General features: G+C 36.6%; 1 protein-coding gene and 1 long non-coding RNA gene across 10 annotated transcripts in view; both read right to left on the bottom strand.

Moving 5' to 3' along the window:
- LOC122331563 (putative mediator of RNA polymerase II transcription subunit 26) overlaps positions 1–26096 on the bottom strand; it is a 274294-nt gene that overhangs the window by 237628 nt on the left and 10570 nt on the right. The gene's annotated exons all lie outside the window — the stretch shown is intronic.
- Positions 21697–24074, bottom strand: LOC122331625. 2 transcript variants are annotated; one of them, XR_006248253.1, is made up of 3 exons: positions 23105–23150; positions 21869–21919; positions 21697–21724 (listed from the first exon to the last, which is right to left on the bottom strand). It is a non-coding gene; the product is annotated as an uncharacterized LOC122331625 (long non-coding RNA). The 2 variants fall into 2 exon arrangements; XR_006248254.1 differs by lacking the exon at positions 23105–23150 and adding an exon at positions 24040–24074 and having other exon boundaries at positions 21704–21724.

The following is a 26096-nucleotide window of genomic DNA, read 5'->3' as shown; positions in this document are numbered from 1 at the left end:
CTTTGCACACTTCTTTTTTATATATATTTCTTAAATTTTATATTTATATATACATTTAAATTTGTTTCTATTTTGATGCTGGACGGTTGTAAAGAACATTTCACTGCATGTCGTACCATGTATGTATGTGTATGTGACAAATAAAATTTGAATTTGAATTTGAATTTGAATTGAATTTGAAAGAAGTCCTCTTCATCTGAAGGGCACCATTTCCACACTCATCTTCAGTTGGTCTTTCATGCGGTCTAGTCCTCTGCGATATTTACACACTTAATCTTCATTATCTTACATCCATCCATACAATATATTTCCTATGTTTCATTCACACTATAAACACTATCAGTCCAGACCTTATAACCTGTTACACTGTAACTCACTGTAACTCATAAATGAACTTTCCTGTAGAGATTTGATCCAGCCCTGATACACCTCACCTCAGGTTTGTTTGATTAGGTTGGAGCTGGAGGAGAATGACTCCACCCCAGTTCTTAAGGCACGCTGGTTGCTGGGAAGCTTCCTGCTCTGATGTATGTCCAGTAGACATTAATTTCACACGTCTTCTACGGTGGTCGAAATCTGATACCCCAGGGGCATTAATACTAGCCATCTTCCTATTCAGTGAAGTTAGCTATGACATATTGACATGTATGGCAGTTTTCTTAAAAATTGTTTACTAAGACATACTATTGAAAGGCCACCAGTGGCGTTATGATGTTTGGATAACGTGTCACCTAAGGTGTGGTTATGAGTACATCACATAATAAAGATTTGTGATCTCTTGTAAAACCTTTTTCATATATTTAGTCATCAAAATATTCATTGAATGCATTACAGCTTAACAAATCCCTTAGCCTTTATCCTTTTCTGTCAGTTTTAGGGACAGAAAATTCTAGGTCTAGTTCATTTTTAATTAACATCTGCTGGTTACTCAAAATAACAAAAAAGAAACTAATTCAGGATTGAAACAACTTGAGAGTGAGTAAATTATGGTATATAAATAGAACAATATGACAGAATTTCATGTATTAAAATATAAAAATATTTTTGCCATATCGCCCACCTCTAACTGTTTGCCTGTGCAACTAAACGTTCACCGCCTGTAGCACCGGTCCTATGTGAAAGAAAAGTTAACGCACAGCCCTGCTATAAATCATTTATAATAACACTTTATAATAAGCTCTGATTTGTTAACGTTACTAAATGCATTAACATTCATGAACGAACACTGATACATTATCACAGCATTTCTTAATTTTCGTTGATGTTAATCAAAATGTTCATGTTAATTCACAGCGCACTGACCAATGCTAACGGACAAAAATTAGTTTTTAATAATGTGTAAGATTAAAACTGAATATTACTTAACATTAATAAATGCAATTTAATTATCGATCATGTTATTTAATATAGTTAATAGTAAAAAGTAATTTTTTGTATATGTCACAGTCTTGATGGTTTGGATTAACCCCTTTCATTGTTGTATATTGCTGGGCACATTTATTAGGCATTATTTATTTTTCATTTCCTATTATATGTACTACCTAAAATATTGTAATCAAATTACTTCAAAATGACAGTGACTAGTAATATATATTTCGTATGGAATTAAATAGCAAGCACTTTGGGAGTGTTGTTCATCGTATTTTTATTCATATAAAAGTAACAGAAGTGAAATTCTATCATGTTTATCAGCAGCACGAAGCACAAGTGAGAATAACATTATCCCTGTCTTTGATCTCTAGTTGCTCCACTCCCAGAGGGCAGACCTGTCGTCTTGACTTTTATTTCACTCCTCCCCTAACTGCAGAGGATACTATCGTCTCCATTTCAGGCGCAGGCTAGGAGCTTCTCAAACAAGCCTATGGTATAAATGGTACATTTTGAACAGAAAAAGTTGCAGACTGCGGCTTTAAAGTAATATTAGTCTGTCTTTGTCTTCGAAAGTACAAATCCCTGCAACCTGAATGAACCAGGTAGAGGAACAGGTAAAACAGGTAAGGCTGGGGAAAAGAAAGAGACTGACATTCACAAGTTCAGAGTTTTTCATGGTAGGTAATGCTCATAAAGCTATAAGTAATCGCTTAGACTATTTAAAACAATATGCTTCAACTTAACAAAAGATGATTGATTTAACCTGTTTGAATGATATGCTATGATGGTAATTGAAACACTTACAGAGTTTCGTGGCTTTATGATTCAGCTGTAGCCCTTTTGTGGAGCAGTCTTTGTAGACCGGTGTAGCTATTGAATGACCTTGTACTTTCTTTTTTGCAAACGCAACTGGGATAATTTCTGTGTATAATTTCGTGTATCCACTGTTTGCGTGGATGATACGAGGTCTACCCTCATTTACAATTGTGATTACAGACCTAACCACCGACTCTGTGACGGCCTCTACAATGAGTTTTCCACAGAGAGAGGAGGTGGACACTCTCTCTCCAAAACCCTGCTGTCAGATGAATTGTGATGAATCACAAAATTATCTCCACAAGACTAGTGATGAATCTGTGACCTCTGAATCTGTGTGAGTATAAAAACGTCCATTTACCCACTAAAAGAGTTTCTACACAAATGCCCAGTTTGTAGCCTTTACTCTATACTGTACATCCATTTATTATTGTTACTGTTGTTCAGACTTTTGAGTGTGTGACACTAGATGAAATCACAGAGACTATTACGAAGGACTGTTCCCTGAAGAAAGTCTGTCAACTTGGGATAAAGCTTAATAGCAGGGGACAGAGACACCAAGAATTTGATGTTGTGGCTTTATGTCAAAACTGTGGAGCAGGTCTTAAAAGAAAAACTCAAAAGGACATTAACTGAGACTTTGCTCTGTCAGATCATTCTTTTCAATTGGAGACGTAAAGGTGAAGGACATGGTTGAGTCCATGGACCTGCTGAATGAAAGCAGCAGCAAATTGGGCATCTATGAAGCCAATGTGATAAAACCCTGAAAGTGTGTAGGTTAGTTTTACATAGTACTTAAGGAAATATTCTGATTTACAGAGCTTCAAAATAATGGCCACTATCCACCAGCATTACCAAGCTTGAAAGAAGATGCATTTTTTAAAAACTATTAAAGTTTTTTTATCATTTACTCATCCTTGCGTGGTCCCAAACTGGCATGAACTTCTTTGTTCAGTGGAACAAAAAAGGAAGATAATTAAAAACGTTTGCAACCAAAAACCATTTTGGGGCACCACTGACTTCCATGGTAGGAAAATAAATGCTACAGAAGTTGTGGAAATTGCCTTATGCTTTTGACTGCTGAGCTCACGTCTCTTGCTGCATCTGATGCCTGACATGGCTTTCTAAAAACACACCACTCCGGCTCACTCCTATCTTCTTTGCATGGTTTTTCTGTTCCACTTCTCATGTGGCATCTGTGTCAACGCAAAAGCGCTTTCTGTGTAAATATTGTCTGTTGATATATTTACAGCCCGTCACAGAGCGGTTAATCGTGGTTAGATAACTCTCTCAGACTGGGAGGGGTATTGTCCTGAGGAAAGATCATGGGCTAACAAGGACGGTATACTAGATCCATCTCAGATGGATAGAAACTCAGCGACTTCCCAATTGAAGCAGTTCATTTTGAAGGAAGTACAACAGTAATATGCTGTAAAAGTTAAAAGCTGTACATATAACAGTACATTACTGGCAAACCTAGCTGCTAGTACATTACTGTTCCAGCTGTGACATTTCATTTTGTGTATTAAGCTTTTTACAGTAAATGGTCTCTACATAGAACTTATCTTTGATCACAGCAATGAATAAATAATTAACAATATATTTACAGAATGTTTTTTTCTATTTTAGATTAAACAGCAATACTTCTTTCCAAATATAACTATATACACTAGGTTTCCTACAGATAGAAATGGATATATTATAATTCATTTCAAAATAATTAGACTGCAAATGTATAGACGGTTTTAATGAAAAAACAAACCTTACTGCACATGCATGCTTTCGTGGCTCTGAAACGCGGGCATACACCCCAATAGTATCGCTACCAACAGCTAAATCCTTCTAGAGTAGATTATTTCTTTCATAACAATCAGAATGTGTTTGCTGCGTAAATCAGACTGATTTATTAAAAATAGTTCATTCTCTGCAAGCAGGAGGTGCTTTTAAACACGAGAAATGGAGGTTTCTGAAAGGCTGTAGACAAAGCAGCATTGAGCTTTTAAACGCTGCCTTACATGCAGGATGAAATGAAAATGACATTTTCTAAAGACAGTCTTACATCTGAAATACAGCGATATAAAAACACCCACGCCGGTTTGATTTTTAAATGTGCATTACGTGCTCATGGTTATTCAACAAAGCCTTTTGGAAAATCGGTCCACTTGGATAACGTGGCAGGTCGCCACCAACAAATATGAAATAAAAACACAATAGTTGGTAATTTAGAGAGAGAAATGCATCAATGGCTTGGTGGAATGATTGTATCCATGGCAACATCAATTAAAACAATGCTTCTCCAACATCGCTTCAGATCGCTTAGAGTGCGGAGACCATTTAAATCGATGGTCGGGTAATAATTAAAACTTATTTTTAGCAGTTTCAACAACAACATCATATCTGATTACATTTTTTACACTGATAAAACGTTTGCATAATTTATATTGGGTATGTAGTGATAACTCACAAGTCAAGCGCATTTTCAACTGTGTTTTTTCTGTTTTATTGTTTGTGTCTTCCATATCTAAAGTGTGATTTATGTGCTGCCTAGAGCCACCTCAAGGTCTTCACTAATACAGCTAAACCTCTGTGGGTCTGTGTGTGTTTTGGAAGCCTTGTGTCAAGTCTGACTACATGTGTGTGAACGCACTTATTAAAAAAATAAGCAATAAATAAAAAAAAGCTATTTCATATTGAATGTTGATGTGTTGCACCTGCATGACAGCTTTTTATGCTTTTTAGCTAAACTTCCAGCCTTCAGGTATTGGAGAGCAGTTTTGAAATAATGAACGTAGACACAACTCCTGTTACTTCATTTACCAGGAAATCGCACAGAGTTTTTCAGGATATGTGGTTTGCATTAGAGTTTAGGAGATATAATCTTTTTTTGTGTTTTGTCAAACCAGGACGGGTCAGCATGTAGCACTCTCCAGGACCCAGCTGTGTGTCTCTGAAAAGCAATCATTCAGTTGAGCATCCTCCAGATATCAGTGGTGAAGCACAATCTACAACGTAGCACACTCTAAAAAAAGCTACACTAAAAATACAATTACACTAAAATGTTCACATAAATTTCAAATAAACAATCTCTATTAGAAAAAACAGAAGTAAAGTGATTGCATTTGATATTCCCTGCATTAACTGGTTACAAATGTACTTCAATATATGCATGTAATACCTGTGGAAATTATACACCAAATATCAGCAGATGTAAAGCCTAAATTAAATATCATGTAAAAATTAAATCAAATACTGTATCTTCTCACACATAGGAGATAAAGATGAAAGTGCGAGAGCACCAGAATTTATTTACACTTTTTTTAAATGGAAGAAATAAAGCTATTGAAGAGCAGTTTGGAAATAATGATATGGTTTTTTTTCTGTAAAACTAGGACAGCATCTCTCTGGAAAAGGAATCATTCAGCTGAGCATCCATGAATCTCAATGATGAAGCACAATCTACAATGTAAGTATAAACATGGCGATGATGACTAGTTTGAAAAATTATGTAAAGTATGCAAAATAAATAATGCACATCAAAGACTTAAACATATTGAAAAGTAATTTTCTTAATTTATCCACCAAATGCCTGCAGTACATTATTAATCTGCATTGGCTTTACATTTCTGTTTAAATTTTAGATTTTTTTTTTTTTTTATTTAGATTTTTGTCGATGTTGTTTGTTATATATACTTTTCTTTATGTTTCAAAAGTGCATATAAAGAGGAGGATGATCTCCTACAGAGAGTCAAAGAGAGATACAAAATCACCATGAAGAAAATTATGAGAGCTTATTTGAGGAACCAAACATACAAGAGAATCAAACCTCCTGAACAGGATCTGCACACAGGTCTACACTACAGAGGGAGAGAACGAAGGGGTGAAATGAAGAACATGAGGTGCTACAGATGGAGCAAAAAACAAAACACAACACTTACAAGACACTCCAATCAACTGCAATGACATCTTTGATCTCTAGCCTTGAACCAAAATATAAGACGAAGAATCTAAAGAGGGAAGAAGAAATCAAGACTGTTCTTACTAAAGGCATTGCTGGAATTGGAAAAACAGTCTCTGTGCAGAAGTTCATTCTGACTGGGCCGTAGGAAAAGCCAATCGGGATGTAGATTTCATGTTTGTAGCTTCCAGTTCTGAAAGCTGAACTTAGTTAAAGACGAGCAGTACAGCCTCTCACAGACTTCTGCTTGACTTCTTTATCCTGAACTCGAGATCTGGGCTTAGAGATTTATCAGAGTCTAAAATTGTGTTCATTTTTTGATGGCCTGGATGAAAGTCGAATTTCACTCGTTTTCTGACAATGAGAAAGTTTCTGATGTGACTGAGACTTCATCAGTGGGTGTGTTAATGACAAACTCATCACAGGAGAGCTAATACTTCTGCTCGCATCTGACTACCTCCAGACCAGCAGCAGCCAATCAGATCCTCCAAATACATCAACCGTTTGACGGAAATTCAGGATTCAATGATCCTCAGAAGGAGGAATATTTCCAAAGAGAATCAGTGATCAGCAACAAGCCAACAAGATCATCTCTCACCACATTAGGAGGAGCGAGAAGCCTCCACATCATGTGCCAGCATCCCCGCTCTTCTGCTGGATCTCATCCACTGTGCTTCAGAAGCTCCTCCAACATAGATCAAACAGCAAGAATCCCAAAATCTCTATCTGAAATGTACATTCACTTTCTGCTTATTCAGATCAATGTGAGAAATAAGAAGTATGATGAGAGTAATCCAGAAAACTCCTGTCGCCTAACAGAGAAGTGATCGTGGAAACTTGCTGAACTGGCCTCTGGGTGACAGCTGATGAAAGGCAACGTGATATTCTATGAGGAGGACCTGATAGAGAGTGGCATAGACTTCTGTAGAGACCGCAGTGTATTCTGGGATTTGCACTGAGATCATTAAGAAGGAATCCGCCATTTGTCAGAAGAAAGTCTACTGCTTTGTACATCTAAGCTTTCAGGAGTTTCTGGCTGCTTTCTATGTGTTTGTATCCATGTAAGTAGCAATACAGAAACACTATTTGATTCACTGCATGATCTACTTAAAAGAGTAGTCAAAAAAGGCTCTAATGAGCCAGAGAGGAGGCATGGATCTTCTTTGCGATTCCTGATGGGCATCTCACTAGAATCCTCCTCAGAACTTCTTACAGGGCTTTACTGACACGCACAGAGAAGACCTCAGAGACCGCCAGTAAAAACCAAAGGCACATCATCAAAACCAAATCATTAGTGACAAAAAATATCTCAGCTGGAGAGATCCATCAATCTTTTCCTCTGTCTGCTTGAAGTAAATCGATCAGACTCTGTTCGAGAGATTCAGGAGTTTCTAAAATCAAAGAAACACTCAGAAAACTCACTTCTGCTGCTCACTGCTCCAGCAATAACCTACATGCTTCAGATATCAGAGGAGCCACTGGATGAGTTGGGACTTAAAAATACAACGCCACAGAGAAAAGCAGAAGGAGACTGATACCAGCTGTAATTAACTGCAAAAAGCTCTGTAAGTTTTACTTGCTTTAAGTGATATATATTTTTGTATAGTTTATTCTGCGTGTTTATGAACATGCAAAACCTCTAAATCTCTTTTATTGTCACAAGAATTACGCGAAATAAAAAAATGTTATTAAGGAACAATTTTTTTTTTCACTTAAAAATGTTTATCTGTCTTTATCTGTCTCAGGCTTGCTGGTTGTAATCTTACTGGATCAGTCCTGTGAATTGTGGATCTCAGCTCAAATCATCAGGGTCCCCTTTGAGAGAGCTGACCTAAGTGACAATGACCTGCAAGATCCAGGAGTAAAGCGGCTCTCTGATGGACTGAAGAACCCAAACTGCTGCTTGGAGATACTTTAAGGTTTCCAAAAGGCTAATTTTTAATGTTTGACTTTATGAATTTGACCACAGCTTCCTAAATGAGGGTACAAGAGGCTCCACCATAATCAACACAATGCTTGGTGACAATGCTTATATTCCATCACAACATTAGAATTGGGCCCTCCGAAGCATCAAACACTGTCGAGCAGAGGTTTTCAACTTTGGGCCTGTTGCAGAGTTTAGCTTCCAACCTAATCAGGATGTAGAATTTATTAACGCTTTAAATCATCAACCCTGCTGGAGAACACTTTGAAAAGGTGTCACTTCAACACATACGGGACCACAAACACACTGCTGAGGAGTATGTGTTAATAGGCGCAGTAGTGAGACTCAGGCCTGAGTTGTGGAACAATTTAGATGTGAATATTCACATTCACTCTTTTAAATCAAACTATAATGGATTTGAGACATAATTAGGTTCTGAGTGAGTATTTCAAATTAAGAGACTCATTTAAAGGACTCATATAATGGCGCATGCACTTTTACAAGTAGTTTGAACTGAAATGTGTGCTAGCAGTGTGTGTACATAACCACCCTATAATGATAAGAATCTATCCAGCGTTTTTTGCAATATTCTTTTTTTTTTGCAATGTTTTCCCTTTCTCAATCCAAGCGCGCCTGACTGTGTGATGTCAGAGATATAGGTGTTTTGCGTTGTTGAATGTAACAATGAATATAGCATTAGTCATTTACTCCCGAAGAGGATTAACTTTAACTTACGCTTTGATCTCAAAGAGGAATGCGCCTCTTGATCTACCTAAATGCATTTTAAGTTTGGCGTGAATCAATTGATGATCCAGCCTCACCTACAGAAGTAGTGAGCATAATGTCTTTTAATGAATCTTTGCAAATTGCCTTTCCTAATAATATGCTAATTAGCAGGTTTCCCAATGAATGTAATGTCTAGGATTAGGAATACGTGGCTAAATAAAGATTAAATAAGCATAAATAAACAAATGCCTTGGAAAAGAGGGGGCGGTCAGCAGAACTTGTGAAGATTTAAAGGGGAAGTACACAGAACAGAGTGTTTTGAAAAGAGCTGGTAAGGTAACAGCTACTACAAGTTTTGTACAGTATCCATGTGAACCTGAAAACTAGTCACACTAACAGAATAAATAATGAATTAATTAATACATGACTAAAACATGTAAAGCTAGGGTCCCTCAATCTTTTTACCCTGGAGGTCCAATGCACCGCGGTGAGTTTAGCTCAACCCTGATAAAACTCACCTACCAGTGATTTTCTAATGATCCTGAAGACACTGATTAGCATGCTCAGGTGTGTTTGATTAGGTTTAGAGCTAAACTCTGCAGGAAAATGGATCTCGAGTTCCAGATTTGAAGGATCACTAATGTAAAGAATACTCAATTTTGAATAGGCAGTGAAAAATTAGTTCCTAATATTTTTGATAATAGTTCTGACAGGCAATCAGAGAGCATGGCTTAGTGCACTTCTACCCTGAAGCAAATAATAAGCCAGACAATGTGGTGACAAGCCTTTATGTAGTTTGGCTCCACTATGTCACATGCATTATCATTCGTGACAGTGCATGGAGTTCCTACTGCATCAGTTACTGATGACACAATGAAGTGGCATAGTTATTGGGACTGTAGCAAAATATTTGACCTATTTTACCTTTATCTGTTCTAGATTGTCAGGCTGTATGGTAACAGAGAAAGGCTGTGATTATCTGGCTTTAGCTATAAATTCAAACCCTCACACCTGATTGAGCTGACCTGAGCTACAATCACCCAGGTGATCCAGGAGAGGAAGCTGTTTCCTCAGAGAAATTGGAGGACTCCTAACTGCAGTCTCAAAGAGCAACTCCAAGTATGTTGAATATAGCAAAGCTGTGGAATCAGTAATTCCAGATTGCTTATGTATATTGTTATATAGCTTTTTTACCAATATTATTATTAGCCATTATTTTGAATGTCCATTGAGTAAAATAATTATCAAAAAGTCATAAATATCAAAACCACCATGTCCACTCATGGCACTGGCATCAGCTGTCACCTGTCATTCCCATGTCATCTATAGTCCCACACAATAAATTTCAGATGCAGTTTAGTTCAGTGTAAAATCTTTTATGCAACTAAATACTGATTGAGATTACGTCTCATGTTCTGTTTTATTATGTCTCCTGTGGCCCTTATTGAAACTCCTTACTAATATAGGATCGCCAATAATCGGCTGGAATGCACATGATTTGAAATGCTTTTTGTCTGCTAATGTTTTGTAAGTAATCAAACTATTACAATCTAAATAATGTGTCTGTTGTAATTTTGTTGTTTTGCAGTTTGAGCCATGGAGATTCTATTAGGATCAAATCGGGATTATAAAAATGTACGCCCAGACACTTCACAATCACATATTTAACGTAGCTATTAAATAAAATATAATACAGTCTGCTCTAATCTGTTCCTTTTGGTCAGATGCCTGTGATCTCACACTTGACCTAAACACTGCAAATCCTCATCTCATCTTTGTCTGAGAATAACAGAAAAGTGACATGTGTAGAGGAGTGAATAGTCATATCCTGGATCAGCCCAGAGAGATTTAACTACTGGCACTCAGGTTCCTGAGTAGAGAGAGAGTCTGGGCTGGACGCTGTTACTGGAAGTTGAAATGGAGCGGGAAGAGAGACTGTATATCAGTTACATAATGAAGGAATCCAGCAGGAAAGATGCAAGAAGACTGGGTTGATTTTTGGATACAAATGAGAAGTCCTGGGCTCTAAACTGTCCTCGAATTACACATACACTGTGGCGTCACAATGATAAAGAAACTGTCCTTAAGGTCCTTTCTTCACCCCTTCTGGGCCAGAATAGGATTTGGTCTGGGACATTTTAGCTGGAACTCTGTCTTCTCTGACTTACTTGTCTCTGACACACACACACTCACACACTTGGCAATAGCCATTCAGCACCACATCCACTGAACCTGTCTATGTTGGATTAGGGACTTTTATGAATCAGTGTCTTTTGTTAAATTGTAAAGTACATTTTACAGTCTAGAGTTTATAATAATGATGGCTGAGGTGATGATTAGGCTGAAACTAGCACAGGTTTACCTAACCTTATTTTATTTGTTATACCGAAGAGATTCAAATAGAAGAAGAATAGGTATTTTAAATGGTAATATTTTAGAATTGTACTGTTTTTGCTGTACTTTGGATCAAAGAAACGCAGGCACACGTTGAGCTGGAAGAAACCTATTTAAAAAAACATTAACAATCTTTCTAGTCAAAAAGCTGTGACAGGTGGTTTTGCTTAACTCATTTCCCGTGAAAATGATAATCCCAGGACAGTTTCCCTTCCTCAAGAGTGACAATGCTTCCAATACTCCAGCATGATATATTTATATGTGTTTTGGTGCTTTGTTAACTACAAACCACCAGCCCTAATCAAATGGAAACTGTTTTGGCCCCGCTTAGCCAGTTATCTAAAATGCTAATTCCACATCCATCAAATATCCATCAAGTTCTTATGTGATCAGTGCATTACCACACTGTACTAGGAATGGTGGTATATCCATTTATAAAACTCTCTGTAGATTTCTCTCAGAGAAATTGAGGACCCTAACTGCAGACCAAGACAAACTCAAGTATGTTGAATATTTATGTTGTGAAATCACTCATATTCCTGACTACTTATGTAATGTTTTTTTCTTGCACATTTTAGTTTTTCTACCAATATTATTATTTATATTATTGTGGAATGTCCGCTAGACTATCAAAAGTCATAAATATCAAAACTAGCAACTGAGTCCAACATTGTACTGGTATCAGCTGTCATCTGTCATTCTATTATCTATAGTATATTTTATGCACCAACAATGCAAACTCTCTGTAGATTTCATCCAAAATTGGTGGAAAGTTAAAAATTTCTTGAGCGTGTCCAATCAGTGAAGACGTGAGAACGGGTCTATCTCCCACCCTGACTCCTCCCAGAAATCACCTTATATGGACCTTGCAACGCGTAGTTTTACTAGGCATAAAACTCATTTGCATATAATTCCTATATATTCCCATCCATGTGATAATTATCATAATAAGGTACATCGAAGGAAATATGACATGTGCTCATGTCACATGACTCAAGAAATATTTTGAGACCAGTTATACCAATTTGGTGTAAAATATGCTGCACCCATGCAGAGATACATCCTCTTCAGATGCAGTCATCTTACAGCAAATTTCCAGTTGATGCACCAATGAAAACCCTTTCAAGTATCGACACAAATTCCATAACTTTTTGCCAGCTTGGTATAAAGATGATCTAACCTAAATTTGGCAGGGAAATTGACTAACGGGTCTAGGAGGTTAAAAAGTAGATTTACAACATGAATCCTGCATGATCCAAGTTGATAAAAAGTTTTATCACAATAGTTTTGGGACATATATTACATTAGGATTTAGTGGATTTATAAATATAAGGTGCCCAATTTCCAGAGACTAACAGGACTCGCTTCTATTAAAATCAATGCAAGTTTCCATTCTAACTTATAAAATCAATACAAATTGTATGATTGTTTCCAATTTATTTTTTAACTGATTTTAATTCTATTTTATAAAGTAAAATACTTGAAATTCAAGTATAAAAAGAGCAGAATTCTATGACAATGATAAACATAAACTCTAGAATCAAAGGAACACAAAAGCTCTACTGAGTTCTGACTGATTGCGTTTCGTGTACTTTAGAAACGTGCTTTATTTTGCATTTTGACGTCAAGCAAGCCTGCGCCGCTGTGATAGGCAGGTTTGTGTTTAAACTTTCAGTGTTTACTGCAGTGACAATCGCTTAATCTTTTTTTATTAGCTTTACAAACGATTTAAAGTTAATTCCATTAATGTATCAGTAACGTCGTAGCGCTTTCTACTGGATTATACGCGGGTTATTCAGTAAAGTCATCCATTCATGAATGAGTTCGTCATAAACACGACTTCAGTCAGAAATCATTAACCAGAGACAAACACAGGATTTAGTTTGGACTGATTCTTCTTAAACAGGAGCAGTCTCAGCAGAAATGGAGTTTATTAAAGAAGAGATCAAGATGTGAAGATTGAAGAACAAGTTCAGAATCAAAGAAGAAGACACTGAGGAACAATAGGTCGATTTTCTTTCTCATTTGATGATTATTAAAATGGCAAGAAAATTACAGATAATGTATTGTATTTTTGAAGCACATCTCAGGGTGTAAAAATATTTGGGTTGTATTACTTTATGGATTTGGGTACTACTGAAGTACAGTTTAAACAAAACTCTTTTAGGATACTCTCTATACTTTAAAAAATTACATTTTACAGAGCCTTTTATTTTCGAGCATGTCACACACATTTAAAATGTAGGAATTCAAAGATCAAAACGCGCTTGACTGTCTGAGGGAGCATACTGAAGTAGCTAAATTGGAAAAATAAATGGAAAGAGTCATTGCTTGACCTTATCTGTGTAACATAACATAGATACTTGTCAAAGATGACATTTTCTCATCATTTATTCCCCTTGTGCTGCCTTTGGTTTTTTCTTCAGATGAACACGATAAAGACTTTCATGAAGGTCAGAGAACACTTCAAAACTACACAAAATGAAATACTTACTCACAAATGTTAGTAAAAATAATTAATTTTGAACCCAGGTGCTTGTTGTTATCATCATCATAACTTCAGGTGTGTATTATTTTTCTGAATAATCTAACTACCTGCAGTCAGTTATCTCTGCTGAGTACTTCGGCAATTTCAAGACATTGATCAGATGAAGCTAATTGTCCAGTTTTGTCAATAAAACCCCATCGTGGAGTAGGATTATTTCTTCCGTTGCCTGACCAAAATTGCTCCTCTGTTCATTTCCCCTGAAATGTCCAGCTTAGACTCCTTCGCTTGCACTACTATTTGGGCCTGAAATCGCAAATGTGCTAAATGTCTTCAGTGCTGTCATAGCTTGGTGTTTGACCCACAAAAACTAACTTTCATTTGTCTTTTCATTACAGACATCCTGTCGCTGGAAAAGAGAGCCAAAGAAGGCATTCTCCTGCCAACAGTGTGGAAAAGGTTTCACATAGAAAAGGCGACTTGAATAGGCACCTGAGAGCTTCAAGCACCGAGAGAGAAGCCTTTAACTGCAAACAGTGTGGAAAAGGTTTCATTCAAACAGGAGACTTTAAGGTGCATATGAGACTTCATAATCGGAGAGAAGCCTCTTACGCCTGCCAACTGTGTGTAAAGTAGTTTCACTTATGAGGTAAGCTCAAGGTCCACATGAGAACTCACACCGAGAAAGCCTACACCTGCCAACAGTGTGGAAAAAGGTTTCACTAGAAAAGTAACTTAACAGGCACGTGATCATTCATACGAGAGAGACCTTTCTGTCACAACAGTGGAAAAGTTTACCAAAGAAAGCCTTGACAGGCACCTGGAAACTCACTCCGAGAGAAGCATCACGCAGCCATCAGTGTGGAAAGAGTTTCAACCGACGGGAACTAAAGCGCATATGAGGATTCACAATCGAGAGAAACCTTTCGCCTGCGAGCGTGGCGCGAAGTTTCCTCGTGTAAGGCGGACTGGCCAGCACTTGGAGAGTTCACACCGGAGAGAAGCCCGCCTGCCAACAGTGGTGGCGAGCTTCACTAAAAGAAGCCTTAATAACTACATGATAATCCATACAGGCAGAGTCCTCTGGGCTCGCCAACGTGTGGAAAGGGTTTCAGCTAGAAAGAAAGCCTTGAAAGACACGACTTATCTACTCCGGAGAGTAAAGCATTACGTAGTTATCTGTGTGGAAAAGAGTTTCAACCAGATTTGGAAATCGAAGTTCACGAAGAGTTCAGCACCGAGAAAACTCTTCGCCTGTGAACGGAAAAGCTTTCAATCAAAAACGAATCTGAATCAACACGTGAAGATAATCACACGAGAGAGTCCTTGGTCTGGCCATGTGGACAAGGTTTCACCAGAAAAAGGAAGATATGACAGGCACGTGGGAACTCACGCTGGAGAGTGCAAGACAGTGGAATAAGACTCACTCCTGGGAGAGGAAGCGCTCTCTGCACATCATCGCGGTTGTAAGGAGGTGAATAAGTAAACACCCGCGATGTGATACGCGCAGATGTTCTAAGAGTTTTACCAGAAGAGTGTGAAGAAGAAACTGACTGGATCAAGAAACGCATACATCTCCTTGTTCGTGCTCCGCTTGGTGTTTATTCTCTAAACTCTGCTCAAAGAAAAGCAGGTTGTAGCGAACTCTGAATACCGATAAACAGCGCAGTAAACATGAACATTCAGCCTAGTGTGCATCTTCATTAAACGACGCTAACTACGCACGGAACTTACACTCATTCATCTCTACTGAAGATCAAACTGAAAGTAAACTAAACCTGCTCTGGCGGAAGTGATGTCAGTGCCTGCACGCCAGACCCAGAGCCGGTGTTTTTCTAACAATAGACAACAAGAACAAGCTGGTACAAAACATTTGAGACTATAAAACACTGAACGTGTCGGGAACATGTCATTGTCACGTTTTCTGGAGGTCTTCTCAGACGTAATTTCATTCAATTCCATATAGAAATAAAGATCTTACTGCACGACCGTACACAAAATCTATGCTCATGACGCCTTTACATCATTGTATCCCAGTTTGTGCTGAATACGTATAACTCCAATCTTGCCAGCCTGACTGTCCCTGCCGTTTCTGACTCATAGCGCAAAGAAACATTTTGGTCCTCTGCCAAGGCAGCGTCACAATGTCAGCCATAGGATTGCCAGGTGTGTAACTAGTGATGGCCCTTTGTTCTGAAGATGCCATGTCCTCCAGCAACTGGTTGTTGCTATGAGGTGGTCTCAATTCTTCTTTTGTAGGCTGCTTCAGACTCTAGACTAATGAAGCCATCTCTGCTGAACTTTGATTAAAAAATCCCCTCATCTATATTGGAAGCGAAGGCCTAGGGACTTTGAACTCTTGACAAACAATGTGGAAATGGGCCAAAGTCCTCAGCATTTGAGAAGACTTACAATACAGATGTGTGCTTTCTGTTCCTCTCCCCTAAAGGAAGTTGTAGGGTCACCAAACTTTTGTGTCTTTCCTGAAGCAAACAATGGCCACATCATTCAGTGAAGGAAAATGACACGCAGCAAAGCTTCTAAAACAACCCAAGTGATGGTATAACAGATAACAGTATAGTATATAGTCCTGAAACGTAATGTCGGTTAGGTATTGGCCTAATTATGTACCGTGCCTAAAAATACTGGGGTCCTTTTTGAAAAGGGTGCTAGGTCCGAGAGTCTCACGCTTTCCGAGAGGGGTTCTAGTGGTAGCCAGAATCTTGAGGTCTCATAACCTGTCGTTTCTGAACGGGGAAACTCCTTTTGCAACTAAAATTGTAGCATTTTTGATGGACAATGTCCTTTTTGAGCTTTTGACCCCTAAAGAAGGCCAGAGGGTCAACAAGGTTATTTTAAATTAGTTTAATTTGAATATAGTTTGTAAATTATTTAAAAATTCTGTTCATTATTATTTTGTTAGTTTTGTAGTATAGTTTTTATTTTGTGATAACATTTTTATAAGCATGTGTATGTTGACTTCAAATCTTGTACAACTAATTTCCTTAGTATAACAGGAAAAAAACAAATCCTATGCTTTGTTTTTTACATTTATTTTGAACAGACAATTGTACAAAATACTTTTTTCCAACTAGATGTGAAAATATGCAATTTTATATTGCATTATAATGTTATATTCTGTAACAAAGTTATTTTGAATAAATTCTTGAAATATATTTGATTTAGATTAATATAAACAAAGGGAAAAACTGCGTAACAGACAGCGTTAGTCTATATATGGTGAGTTTCAGTTCATTTTTGCTTAATTTGTTTAGAGAATGGAAACTTAAATTTCAGAAAGTGACATACTATCTGTTTTCTTTATTTTATAAAACACTATGTATCAAACAAATAAAAAGTATACCTTTATACAGTGATGCATTATTATTAAGACAGTAAGTGTTTAAAGTTGATATTAAGTAATAACAATACAGCTGAAGTGATTATGCCTGCCTACACACACACACACACACACACACACTTCCAGCCTTAAGGGTTCATCAGAAAAACTCAAATGTGTCTGACATTTAAAATCAAAATGTTTACAATTAAGGGTTTCACCCAGAAGAAAAGTTTCTACAAGACATTGTCTTAAAAGAATAGTCTACCAAAAAAATAAAAATTCTGTCATCATTCGCTTTAGGCCGGGCTCAATAGCTGAGGAGAGAGCCAAGCACTAATATAGAATTAATTCTTGAAATACAAAAGTAAGTTTGTTGTAGGAGGATTATTGTATCGCAAAATCTATAACACTGCTAGTTAGAATTTCACATCAGAAGTAAAAACAGTGAATCGATCAAAAAGAATACAGATTTTAGCCCAGGATTAGATGATTTTGAAAAATTGGTCTCATACCAAATTGGGGCGGTTTCAGTCTTAAGAAATAAGCATATCTGACTGAATGTCATGCAGGAACATGATTTTGAATCCAGATTTTTCATTATTTACTAAGCAAAAGTTATGTAGACAAAATTAGAACGCTTTTCCCACCCTAACCATTCACATTAAAAGTAGTGACTATTGGTTTATTACATAAAATGTATAGAATCTAAATCAATCTTTACATGAGGTCTCTAATCTCTCTAATGCTGGATTTCCAAATCTACAGAGCTGTCTTTGCAGATGTCTTCCATAAGTAATTGGTGGCAGGTAATCTGACGTGCTCTTTTTCCCGAAATGAGCAGCAGAGGTGGATTGTGTAAAGCCAGCAGGCAGCCGACTTTGTAACATTCATCAGCCAGCTCACACAGAGGGTCAGGGCTTGCTGAAACAGTTCCAGATAGACAAACTGATTAACAATTAATGATTGAATATCTTGACATTTTATATTGTAGTCTTAATATTATAAGTATTATTGTATTTTTTCTTTACCTTGTACATGGTTTGAAGGTCTCTAGCCTCTTCAGAAACATTATCATTTGAATATTTTGGATAGCCAATTCAATGTATTTAAGTTGTTTAAAAACAAAACAATAAAATTACAGTGGTTTAATGACACCTTTGACTTGATAATATTTTTTTTAATTAGAGCATGTGTATGATTTCTTTGTTAAAAAGTCTTTGTAATCCTGTACTTTGTTTGCAGTCTCAGATTTTTGATTTCTGCTTTCTTTAACTCTCTTTCACCTTCCTCTTTTTAAGGTCAACTTGGAAAAAGAATAAAAATCTTCTTTCTTTTTACTCATGTGTTGTTGAGCTTTATCTAAAAATTTCCCCTGTAAGAGAATAAAATTCAGAAGTTTATGTAGATGTGACAGTTTGACCTCAGTAAAACAATGTTTATGAGGAAGGGGTAACGTTATGTATTCAACCTCATTCCCTGAAGGAGGGAACTGAGACATCAAGTCAGTGACTGACAAATCGGAATCATGCTTAGAGAGTATAAACTTAGCTAATGGCACATCAAGCGCAGCCATTGATCACAGTGTGAATATAAGTAGACACTCAGGTGCAGCTCATATTCAGGTTTTGAGTGAGGAGCCAGCTCTCAACTGGTTCTCAAGGATTCACTGAGTGAGGACTCAGCACTGACACTGCACCACATATGGCTGCTGGAGTGGACAGAAGAGCTCAATAAGTTCTACTGCATGGGCTCTTTGGAGCCACGTATAATAAAAACCAAACTGAAGAACTTCTACCCATTTGAGGTGAGAACACAGGAGGATACAGACTTTCACAAGAAGGCTATAGAATCCAGAAAACATGTTGAAAGGCGCCAACAGCTCTTCAGATATCCGAGGGGGCAAATACTGTGCCTGATAAGCCAAAATGATGGCATCCACTATCCAGTGGGGCCATCCTCTGCTTGGCAATTTCCCTGCTGCCAGACAAAGCCGATCTGAGGCCCCAAGTTTTAAAGTCCAGTTACCATATAGCATAGGACAAACATAGGTAGGTGCTAGAGCTTGCAGGCTCACCACCTGATACCTAAAATGAGTGGTGGACCTTGGGCACAAAGGCCGGGCCGGGCCATCAGGATTGCCTGGTCAGCTGGACCAAACTCTCATTCATGAGTGCCAGCCAAAAATGAAAAAGCAGATGTCCTACTCTCTTTTGATGGAGGCCAGTGCAAAGCAGGAGCAGAGTTTGTGCTTTAATAGAAACATCAGCTTGACTGTCTGCAAAGGCTCAAATGGGGTCTGCTGTATTGCTCAAGCACTAGAGACAGGTCACAAGAGGGTATACAGGGGCCTGGGGAGGATTTACCTTCACAAGTAATCTGATGACCAGGTCGTGCTTCCCCACCGACTTCCCTTCCACGGTTTCAGTAGTTGGCAGGAACAACAGCCACCACAATTTAAGGATGGAGGGAGACAGCCTTGCTCCAACCATTACTGCAAGAAGGACAGCACGACTCTGACTGATGACAAGAATACTGCCTGACAAACAGGGAGATGTTCTGACTGCAACACAAACAGAGAGTAGTGCAGCCTGGACGTGTGCAACCCGCTTCAACAAGATTTCATAATGGCTGATGCACTGTACTGCCAACACCAAGAGCTCCACAAGCGCATGAACTCATTCAGCCTTCTTTCAGTGGAATAGCTCAGAAGCAAAAAGCTGATTTTGTGCTGCCCCAGCCACCTACAAATTCTCACTCTGTGATCAGCGGCACCTGATGCAGTCATGGCATGTCAATATGTATTGGCTCATTTAGTTTACACTGTGATGGGTCTGTTTAAGCAAGATCCCAATTCTTCAGTCACTACGTAATTCAGTGTGCCCAACTGAAAGGAACTAAGCCTTTAAGCGCTAGAGATCATTACCTTCAGCATTGCTTTAAGCCTTTCCTTTTCATTTGTTTCACTTATGGTTTGTCTTTCTTTGATTCCCCATTTTTATGTCCATTATATGCTTTGACAACTTTTGTAGTCTCAATTTATCATACATCTTCCTCAGCTCTGATTCTCTGCAAGGATTATTAAGGTCCTCACATGAAGCTCCGCTGCTTCCTATGCCGACACAGATGCCTCAAAAGCCATCCTAAAAAGAATAAAATATACATTTACAAAACAATCATTTTGTAGTCAGCAACAAGATGCCACACCACATTACGCCTTAGTATGGTTATACAAACTTGGTTAAATTACATAGTTTACACATCCTTGTCTAATTCTAGTTGAATATAATTTACATTTATATTTTGCTGCTCATCCAAAGTAACGATATAGCTCTGGCCATTTAAAATGCTCAATTCGGCATGCGTGATCATAGAGCTTCCTGCAGAGTAAGCTTTTCATGTTTTTCTTTTTAAATGTTGTTGTGTATCACGCACATCCACACCAGGTGGTGGAACGGACAATATTACATAATGTAAATCATTTCAGTAGTTCTAAAATCAAGATTACATTTTAAAATCTAAATTTATTTCCTCTGAAAGATCAAATTGAATGCAGCGTCTTTAACTTTTCTACGCCAGCACATTCACTTTTCCTTATTTAAAGAGTAAAACAGATAAGACTAACATCAGACAAAACTAGAAATAGAACTACTTTTCAATGCAATATTGATGATGTAATCAGTAATCGTAATTAATTACTTTTGAAAGTAACACACCCAAATGGTTCATTCTAATTTCACAATCTAAGCTGGCAAATATAGCCTAAATAAAGCAAATATAGTCTCTTAAATTCTCTCGATTGTGAATCTCTAACTCTAACTAGTGCCAAAGCCTGAAAAAAGGAGGTTTGTAATCATGCTCACTGATTGTTGATCCAAGCTAGAACTGGTTAGAAATAACAGTATATTCTATAATACTATATACCTTGTTTGAAGCGCCTAAATCCTTCCTTGCATTGATCAAGTTCCTGTCTAGAAAAAAAGCAGCATATGTAATAAACACACACACACACACACACACACACACACACACACACACACAAAAAAAAAGTGAAAACTGCTATTTTTGTATTACAAATACACTGACCTATAAGTTTAAATAACCAATTCATTACTTTAGGTGCATATGATCATAACTCACTGTTCAGTAAATGATATAAATGAGTTTATATTACCTTTGTTTGTTTCAGCTCCTTCTTTACATTGATATTCACTGTATTAAAAGACAAAATACAAATGTGTACAGTGATACGACATACATAGGGTGTTATTGAAGTGCTTGGAGAGATCCAAATTTGAAAAAATCCAAATTTAGTGTATGCCAGATTCAGGTCTGCATCCATCTGAAAGCAATACAGCTCTCATATACACTATTTAGTGCAAACTTCTGATCGTGGAATGCTCTGACATGCATTTAGAAACGATGCCTGTTCCTTTTAAATATATATGTCATGAAGATTTAAGAGAAAATTTGAAGGCGAAAGGCGGTCCAACCTGGTACTAAATAGTTGCACCTAATGACATGACTGATAAGTATGTGTGTCTTTAGTTGTTTGTTGATATTCAAACTGGCATACAAATAATACACATTTCTGTACAGTTTTGAAATGATAAAACTACTGCTAAGGTTTCTTGAAAATACCAATATATTCTACAATACTATACCTTTGCTTGTAAGTTCTCTAAATCCTCTTTGCATTGTTCAAGTTCATGTCTAGAAATAAAATCCACATAAAGAATAAACGCAATTTTAAAAAAATACATATTTTGTGAAAAAACTGTTATTTTTGTATTTGCAAAATTTGTTTTTAAAAACTAAGGTCTCTTGAAAATACTAGTATATTCTACAATACTGTACCTTTCTTGTAATTCATCCTCAATTAATTTTTTGCATCCTTTGAGCTGATCTCTAGAAAATAGAAATATTAATACGGTTAATATAACAGGTTGGATTAGATATCATTTAATTGTGTGGAGTGTTAGACTGTAGCCCTCAGACGGGACTGATTTTCTAAATTTCTAAATTTAAATTAAAGTTTTGATTCTGAAAATTCTTCCATAAAAAGTAAGATGCGAACCAATTTAAAAGGGGTTTAAAGATAGAGTTATAGTGTAAAATAGAAAGTAAAAAGTGAAAGTTTAAGTGTGGTGTAAATATATATATGGGGTGTTTTGTTTTTTTGGCTTTTATCCTCAGTCCAAATAATCAGGGAAAGAGGAAACAAAACAATAAAACAGGAGAAAGTATTAAATTATTCCTATACTATTAGTAAAATACACGTGAAACAGAAGTCATACATGTAAACAGTGACTTGCTTTTTGATCAGCTACAGAAAATACCTTCTTACAGTATCAATGCATCAAAGCGCGGAGTAAGGATCGTAAAAGGCAGAACCAGAAACTCATGTGGTTTGTGTGCAAAAGTTTTATTAACTAAACGCTAACTGGCATAACTGAACACGCAAGCATAAATACACAAAAAAGCAGAGAATGAAGCTTTATGGAAGGTCAGTTATTCACCTGTAAAACCATCAGTGCTGTTTATAATGGGGGTTTATAACTAATATTAACCTCTGTTTAGTTTAGGTAAATGTACGATATTTTGCATTGCATCACAGAGAGTTCATGTGCAGTCTCGGATGAAAGTCTTGATGTATCCATTTAATATGTATGTGTGTGTGTGAGATATAATATATATATATATATATATATATATATATATATATATATATATATATATATATATATATATATATTAAGGAGGACAGACTGAAGCAAAGACAGAAGAAAGGTAGAGATCAGAATGGCCACAAACAGTGTAGTTTTACAGAAGTAGGAAATCTAGAAGAACGAAAAGGAAAGATGTTGAGAAATTCACTCCAAACGCACTCAAACTCCCATCTACTCGCTGGTTACTACAGCAAAAATGGCTGCCTCGCTGTTCAAGGCCTACCATTCACTAAAATATTGTTCAATTATTTTATTACATTTTTTTAGGTGCACAAATTTGTATACATGAACATAACACAATGATTATATCAATTTGTTTAGTAATGTTAAACATGACTTCAGTTATTTAGTATATAAGTATTACCTTGTTTTTTGAAGCTCCCTTCGTATTGACGCTCACTATAATAAAAGAAAAATACAAATGTATACAGTGATACAATGAACACATGTAAAACAAGAATAGGTTTTAGATCACAAATATGCCAGATTTAAGCCTGCATTAATCTGAAAGTAATACAACTCTTATATAGACTATTAAGTGCATCAGAAGACTGAATATATACTGTACATAAATGAAAAAAATGCAGTGAATGAACAAAATCAAATCAATATTTGGTATGACTCACCTTTGTCTTCAAAACAGCAGCAATTCTTCTAGGTACACTTGCACAGTTTTTGGAAGGTTGTTCCAAACATCTTGGAGAACTAAGCCCAGATCTTCTGTGGATGTAGGCTTTCTACATCCTTCTGTCTCTTCATGTAATCCCAGACACACTTGATGATGTTGAGATCAGGGCTCTGTGGGGCCATGCCATCACTTCCTTTACTTGTTCTTCTTTACGCTGAAGATAGTTATGACTTTGGCTGTATGTTTGGGGGTCGTTGTCCTGCTGCAGAATAAATTTAAGGCCAATCATAAACCTGACTGGGTGTTCAGTTTATCTAACGAGCCCATGCAGGAACGCTTTCAGCGAAAGTGATCAAAATGGGCAAGTAATGAAGGAAAAATACAGTCAAAAAGGTAAGAGAATTGATAGAAACATTGAACTCATGAACATGTATCAACATAAACACGCCTTGAGGAAAAAATTGAATAAAAGAGAGAAGAGACATAGACTCTATTGATTCTCAAGTTTCTCAAGACTTTGAGTGTATCATAGAAGCGCAGAAGCCACCACATCATAAGAAATGTTTCTGTACTTTGCAAATAAGAAAAATATGCATTTCTGGACAGTTTTAAAATTGTAAAAGTATTTCAAGGTCTATTAAAAACAAATAATATGTTCTATAATACTATACCGTGCTTGGAGTTCATGCTGGGAATTCTTGTACTGTCTCGAGTTCATCTCTAGAAAAAGAAATTTAACAAATAATACATCAAGTAAAAAAATAAAGCAAAATATTTTGTGTGTGGGGCTTTTTTGGGGATGGGTGGGTTGAGGACAGGGTGGACTAGTCCACTAAAGTCAAGTCACCTTTGTTTATATGGCACTTTAACAATACAGTTTGTGCCAAAGCACTGAACAGTATCCAATAGGAGATCAGTGTCAATAATGTACAATGACAAGATTGAATTCAATAAAGAAATGCCTTCAACTGAAAATTGTGTATTTAGAGACGACATTGCACAGTTACTATTTAAACTGAACTAAGCTGGACAATCAAATCGATGTTAAGTGTCCCCAACTGAGACAGCGGCAAAGAACCAAAACTCCATCGGTGACAGAATAGAGACAAAGGAGGAAGAGCTTCAGTTATATCTATTTAAATGCACATTACTAATTGTTAGCTTGGTTGACTAAATCATTTTTACTTTAAAGGAACAGCAGCTATACTAATTTCTACCTCTATCTCTATTTGGGAATATAATCGCCATGTAGCATGTTGATTCTGTGTTTTATGTATCTAGCTCTGTATCTTTCTTTGTGTCTGTGAGTCAAAGCATCTGTGACCCGTGCTCCTTCACACTAGAGTTTATGGTATCAAAATACAGGTACATTACACTGTACATCCATTAAAATCAACTGAGCCTATAATAAATTATAGTGCAACACTGCATTTTTTGGTCAGTAATAATAGTAATGTTGTTAATAACTTCATTATTAACATCAATGATTATAATACACTAAAAAGTAACGTTATAAATGACTTTTAGTTTATATTATACCTTTTTTTCAGCTGCTCTTTGCATTTTTCCAGCTCCTCTTTGTACTGATATGCACTGTTTTAAAAATAAAGAATACAAATGTATTATATTATATAACACATGGAAAGCAAGAATACAACTTTAAGACGCTATTAAGAATTATTAAATAAAATAAATCAATAAGATTAAGAGGTCAAAATGTGTATTCATTAACGTAACACAATGATTATAGCAATTTGTTTAGTAATGTTATACATAACTTGAATTATTTAGTGTGTATAAATATTACCTTGTTTTGTCTCAGCTCCTCTCTGTTTTGATGTTTACTGTATTAAAAGAAAAAATACAAATTATACAGTAATACAATAACAGATTTGAGGACACCATTGTGCTTGTCTCTCTAAAGGTGGACTGTGGCTGTATTTATAAGTATTATAATTGGTATATTTAGCTGATAGCACAGTACAGACGAGAATATATGTGACAAGACTTCATGATGAGTGAAGAAAAAAATTTAAAGGCAAAAGGGGGTCTAACTTGGAATTAATAAGTTGTACCTATTTATGTCTGCATTTCTTTGTTTCTTTCTTTCTTTCATAAACAGTGTTTATCAATACAGTTTTAAAATAGTAAAGCTATACTAAGGACTGTGAAAATACCAATATATTGTACTGTATATTCTATTTTAATACCATACCTTTCTTGAATGTATTCAAAATCCTCTTGTGTGTTTCAAGGTCATGCCTAGAATTAACACAATATTAAATATACAATGGGTACAAAAATATATAATAATTTTTTTCCTCATTAATGTACACACAGCACCCATATTGACAGAAAACACAGAATTGTGGAGACATTTTTGCAGATTTATTAAAAAAGAAAAACTGAAATATCACATGGTCCTAAGTATTCAGACCCTTTGCTCGGCATTTAGTAGAAGCACCTTTTGATCTAATACAGCCATGAGTCTTTTAGGAAGATGCAACAAGTTTTTCTACTCTGGATTTGGGATCCATTCTCCTTGCAGATCCTCTCCAGTTCTGTCAGGTTGGATAGTAAACTCTGGTGGACAGCCATTTTCAGGTCTCTCCAGAGACTCTCAATTGGGTTTAAGTCAGGCTCTGGCTGGGCCATTCAAGAACAGTCACAGAGTTGCTGTGAAGCCACTCCTTTGTCATTTTAGCTGCATGCTTAGGTCATTGTCTTG

Source organism: Puntigrus tetrazona, unplaced genomic scaffold (assembly GCF_018831695.1).
Source record: "Puntigrus tetrazona isolate hp1 unplaced genomic scaffold, ASM1883169v1 S000000001, whole genome shotgun sequence".
Classification (NCBI taxonomy): domain Eukaryota; kingdom Metazoa; phylum Chordata; class Actinopteri; order Cypriniformes; family Cyprinidae; genus Puntigrus; species Puntigrus tetrazona.
The sequence above is the reverse complement of the archived record's forward strand: the minus strand, read 5'-3'. Positions and strand labels throughout refer to the sequence as shown.